Raw genomic sequence first — 6,174 nt, forward strand, 5'->3', positions numbered from 1 at the left:
CGGCACAGGTATTCTGCTCTACTGTCTCACCATTCATGCTATATGTTTGTTTAAGGGAGCTGTAGGTCCAGATTTCTCATTAACGGTGTCGACTTTTTTCTATTGTAGGAGGCCATTCTTTGTTTTATTCAGTCTTCCTTCATGCCTCCTTCCACTCTACATAAATTACTCAATCCCCCTTCAGCTCCCTACTCATTCCATTATTCTCCTCATCAGTCTTTTCTTCTGCCTTCCTGTCCACCTACAGTATCTGTTGTTTTTTTATACAATTTCTACAGAACCATCATCATTTCTCTCTGAGCTCCTCATCGATTTCTTTTTTTCACTCTGCGCTGCCTCTCATCTTCTCCCGTCTTTGTTTCTCTCCTACCCACCACCACTTAAATAAACCTTGCCTATTGCCCTCTCTCACTATCATAAACAGATTTGGCCTGAGGGCATCTATGTTTTTTTTCTGCTCCTCTTGAGGAGCCAGAGGCCATATCAACACCAAGGCCAGCAAGCACTGTGTGTCCGTACTTATGCATGGTAACTCTTCAGAGATGGAAAGATTTTAAATTGCCAGCATGAGCATGTTTACGACTCTGTGAACAACATTAATCAAGGAATTTGATGGATCATAACTTAAATCACCGGGTGCAGTGATGACATAAAGTTTTAGGTGCCTATCGTTGGTTAATCCCAGTAGGTAAGAAAAAACTGAAACGACACTGACATGTTTATATGGTGTGCATACCTGATCAGTTGAGGAATTTATAAGATAACATCAGATGAAGTGACACAAACTTTAAATCAAGCACTTGTAACATTGAGACCTGTTATCCAATTATAATGCATTTATACAGCATTTTGAAAATTGAGTAGGGCAAATATATGTGTATGACTGTATCAGGTGTATTCTGGTTTTGATTTAGAGAATGTCTTTCTTTATATGACTCATCTTTCTGATCTGTTTTGGAAATAAATTTGTTTCATTGCACATTCATCTCAGTGTACACACCCACTGGACACAGTATTAAGTACAACTTGCTAGAACTGCCTTCATTTTTTGTGGCATGGATTCAACAAGATGTTGGAAACATTCCTCAGAGATGATGGTCCATGTTGAAAGGACAGCATCACACAATTGATGCCGATTTGTCAGCTTCATATCCATGATGTGACTCTCCTGTTCCACCACATTCCAAAGGTGCTCTGTTGGACTGAGATCTGGTGACTGTGGAGGCAACAGTAAACTCATTGTTATGTTCAAGAAACCAGTTTGAGATGATCTGAGCTTTGTGACATGGTGCTTTACCATGCTGGAAGCAACCATCAGAAGATGGGTACAGTGTGGTCATAAAGGGATGTAGCCTGTGGTGTCTAAACAGTGTTCAGTTGGTACTAAGGGGTCCAAACCGTTCCAAGAAAACGGTCCAACCTGAACTGTCGACACAAAGCAGGCTGGATCCATGTTTTACACCAGATTCTGCCTCTGAATGTTGCTGCAGACAGCGAGACTCATCAGACCAGGCAATGTATATTAATGATGATCATCATCTGTGAATTGTAGCCTCTGTGTAAACTACCATCCAGGCCTCAGAGGGTTGATAATTTTAGTTTACATTTCTCATTGTTATGTGACTTTATTTTCAATAAATTACAACATTTAATTCATTAAAGAAGTTGAATATTTTATTCATCCAGATCTGATGTGTTATCCCAGTCTTGCCTAACTTTTTGTGAGCAGTACATAATGTATACTGGACATATGTTCAAATGGGAGAGCAATTTACTTTCCCATTTGTGTTGTAAGACCAAAAACATTACTGATATGTCAAGACCTTTTATGTTAGCAGGATTTTAAATTTAGTTTTAAATTTAACGTGGAAACAATGAAGAGAAGCTAATTTTGGAGAAATATGGTTGCTGGACCGTTCTTGGTCAACTAAAGACTTTACAAGGAGGTTTAGGAACAACCTGATAATAATGAATTACACAGTCCAGCCTAGAAGTAATACATGCATGAACTATCTTATCAGCATCACTCTAAAACAGGATGTTTCTAATTTACAAGATATTGCGCAAATGCAAGAAAAGTCCTACATATTTACTTAATATCCACACTGAAGGACAAAATGACTCCAAAAATTTTCTCACATCACTGGAGGTCAAGTTAATACCATGTTAATATCTGGTTAGCCACCACGTTTCTAACATTCTTAGGGCTGAATAAAATAACCTCAGTTTACTTAGTTAACAGAAGGCAAGACTTTTACTACTGCAAAAATAAGGCAAAAGAATCCCCAAAACTAGCATTAATTGTTTTGTGATGAGGGCTAACTAAAGCAACAATACGTATTTCTTTTATTAGAAATGCTTACATGTTGTGGATTGAATGAGCCAATCAAATTTAGTCTGAAGGACTTTTTGTGCTTTTTACACACATTTTACATAGCAGCGCAGTGACAGTAGAACATGACAAAATACAATCTTTCTTACTGAAATTACTGCCAACAACCTGCTCAGCAGTACTGTTATAGAGTGTTATAGAGTTATAGTTCATATAACTGAATGTAGACCGCTTCCTTTTTGGTTAACAGTGTAATGAATACATTTCAGAACCCTTCAGACTTGACAAGCTGTTGCACTTTTTTATATAGAAGAAGAGCAATGACAGCAGGGGAGAGAGAAAGAGAGGGAGAGCAGAAGAATTAGAAATTTATGTGTAGCAGAATAAGAAAAATGTGTGAATGGTACACATTACTCAAAACACTGCATTGTAGTTTGGTCTATCGTGGTTGCTGTTGACGGACAAATTGGTGTCTCTGGGCTCTGTTCTAAAGAGTCAGTGGTGCAGAGTGCTGCATTCATGCTGTGGTGGTGGACTTTTTTGATATTTTATTGCTGGAGGCATGTGGTACCATTGAAGTGCAGTTGGAAACAGGGCGTGATTATCAGGATGTGATAGAGACTCACTTCAGTCAATCAAATTTGCCTTTTGCCTTTCATTTCTAGAGGATTGGTCTCTGCTTCATGGAGCTCAAGTCTGTGGCACAAAGAACAGTCAGGAGTGTATTCACAGCAAAAGTTTCTCTCAAGAGGAGACTGATGTGCTTGTGTGGGAGGTGCAGAACTGCTGTGAGTGAATATGCGACACATTAAATTTAATTAGCTTAGAAAATATAAAAATGTTCTATTCCTGAATATCTCTTTTAAGAAGATGTCTCATGATATTTGAGATTTTTGGAAGATCAAAAACACGCTCCAATGGTTACCTCATGATGTTGTCAACATTGCATATGTGATTGGAAAAAACTGGAAGAATTATTGTGCCTGGATGCCTTCCAGCAATGGCACGTAATGATGTACCATTCAGAAGGAGTTGGACTGTCTGTGCAAGCTCTGTGGGATCCAGGTATCGCCCCATGCTGCCAGTAGTGACACTGACCCTACCCCAGTGCACCTGTTTTTAATTTCATTATAACCAAAAGAGTTGAAAGTGATTAACAACCATCTCTGCTACTTAACTGACCAGATCAATATACCAGAAATTTAACTGACTTGATGCTGTACTCTGATTATAAGTGATCCTTTACCCTAGCCCAGTTTTTTAACAGTGCACAGTGCAGGTGGGTTAATTGTTACGTTAATTGTTTGCAGATAACCTTTTCACTTAGCAATGTGCTAGGACTGCAGGACAGAGCACTTATGGCAGATGGATGTCCATTACAAATAAGTTCCCTGAGTTACTGTGGTGGAGTTGAGTGCACTGCGCCCACAGAGCAGGCTTCAGTGGGGTGCACGATTAAACCCTCTCATACTGTTTTTTGTCCATTTTTGATCTGTTGTGAAACTTGATGGCAGTATAAATACCCTAAATGGCATTCTTTTGGGCTGAAATTTGATTATTTTTGTAAAGTGACCCAAAATACACAAAAATTCAAATATCTTAAAGTTTTACACTATTGTACAGATGCTACAACTTTTTATACAGTAGGTTGTTCTGGGTCAAATTAGACCCACATCTGTTGACTGATGGATTTTAGATCCATCAAACCAAGAAAAAGTGGGGGTTTGAGGAATCTTGAAACTGTGAAGCTATACATTACAGGTCTGTGTGTATTTTTTATGGGACAGTGGTAAGTTCAAGGGGGACTTTGACACTGTCATGAGACCTGTCTGTGCTCCTACCACATTTGGCCAGGTTCCTGCAAGGACAGGCACATGCTGGTCTTTGAATGATCATGAGGGAATCTGAAAATAGCAAAACAACATAGGAGTGATGTGGTGCAAATAAGGAAAAATAAGTTATGCAGAGGCCCTGAGAGAACGACAGCAGTGTGCACCTGTAAGTATTATCGAATTAAAATTTGCTATGAAATAAGTAATTACAAAATATCTATTAACACACAAGCTCATTACATAAATAAATATGCAACTAAATACTGTTTTAATTACCTACTTAAACTTTATAAATGATACCATGAACATGTTATAAATGAGCTTATTAATCAAGAATTAAATATAAATTTTATACTAAGGAGGAGGAATGCGTTATAAATTATGAATTATTATAAAGTGTTACAGAAGAAAAAATAATAAAAGAAAAGCCAGTTTTTACCTTATAGGGTTAATGTACCAACAAACTGCTAGTTATTTATTAAAGAGCCATTTAGTTTAGATGCAAAACAAATAAGCAATCTCTCTGGAAAAATTTGTGTGCCATTTTGCTTTTCAGTCCTGAAAAATTAAACATCCCCTCGAGGGTTTTTTTTTTTTTGAAGACACAGTAAAATATTCTTCTTTTGAATAACACATTGGTTCATATGTTTATTCAACAGCTAATGCTTTTAAAAGTGTATGATATAAAACGTAAAATGCACATTTCTTTTCACTAATTCTTTTCATGAAAATCAGTCATTAGTATATATGGTCTGGAGCTGTTCACACTTTTAAGTTAGACATTGGACCGTTACAATCCTCGAGAGTGAATATGGATATGTGGGCACAGGCATCATTCAGTCAGTTAAGCTTAAACATTCTGACTGACAAACAAACTAAGAAACACAAGGTTTGTTTGTTTGTTTGTTCTTTGTTGGATTAAGGCTTAAATAGTCCTAATAATTAAATTGAAAGGTTTCAGAGTTCAGAGTTTCAGTTTAAATTTTGACTACATTTTGACACAGAATGCATTTGATCAGAAATGTGCTCTGCTGATTTACACCTACCATCAAGCAGTGCAGAATACCAGTGCACCAAGGAGTGAACACTGTGTTATCTTACTAAATAATAATACATGGGTATGAAAATTAGGTGACTCCTATGACCTTTATGACCTATGACTTTTATCACCATGCCTGAATTCAGACGATTACCTCCAGGAGATGTTTGACAGGATGTGCCCTTCATCCTGGAAACACTAATGCAGATGTTCCCTCCACCCCGGGGCCTGTAAGAGTGCTAAGTTCCACTGAAGCATGTCCGTGAACCCCCCCCCTTAAAAAAAAAGATCAAAACAAAACCGCATGCTGTGCTACTGTGTGACAGGTGGGTGGGCATGAGCACTAATACCTGTGATGCATGGCATCCAAATTGCGCTGCTTCTCATGATTGCCACCGCCGCAGCTATTCAGCCACCTCTTCTCGCTTAAGCTGCATCCAAGTTCAAAGTAATTCGGCAAAATATCAGTGGGTGGGAAAAGAAACTGTGTACAGCTAAAGAAAATGTCACTTTACTGGCATCAAATACAGACTGTCTTTCTATAAAAGCTGCTTCCTCCTACTTGTTGAACATATACTGTACATGAGGGATGTATATGACCATTCAATAATGCTCCATTGGGAAACCTGCTAATTGGGCTAATCAGTAACATCTTACTTTTGTTTAAGTTACTACATAAATAATAATGATATTAATAACAATACTGAATAAAATTATTTAGTTAGATAAATACCCCCAAATAAAATGTGGACGTGCCAAGAACTGCAATTTCTAAACTTCAGGTTGACTCTAAAAACAAGTCAATACTAACAACTTGTCCAAAACTTCAGAAGAAACAGACATGTTTAATGCCTGGTACAAAAAATGCTTTTAGACTAGCACTGTGGCTACCGTATTCCATGTTACTGTAATCACGTTGCACTTTTTAAAAATGCAGTAATGTAACGTGTTACTGTACTAAATTCAGTAAT

Source organism: Aulonocara sp. 'chitande type north' Nkhata Bay, linkage group LG10 (assembly GCF_057382095.1).
Source record: "Aulonocara sp. 'chitande type north' Nkhata Bay isolate Kocher_YH1m ecotype deep benthic linkage group LG10, A_spYH_male_GT1.1, whole genome shotgun sequence".
Classification (NCBI taxonomy): domain Eukaryota; kingdom Metazoa; phylum Chordata; class Actinopteri; order Cichliformes; family Cichlidae; genus Aulonocara; species Aulonocara sp. 'chitande type north' Nkhata Bay.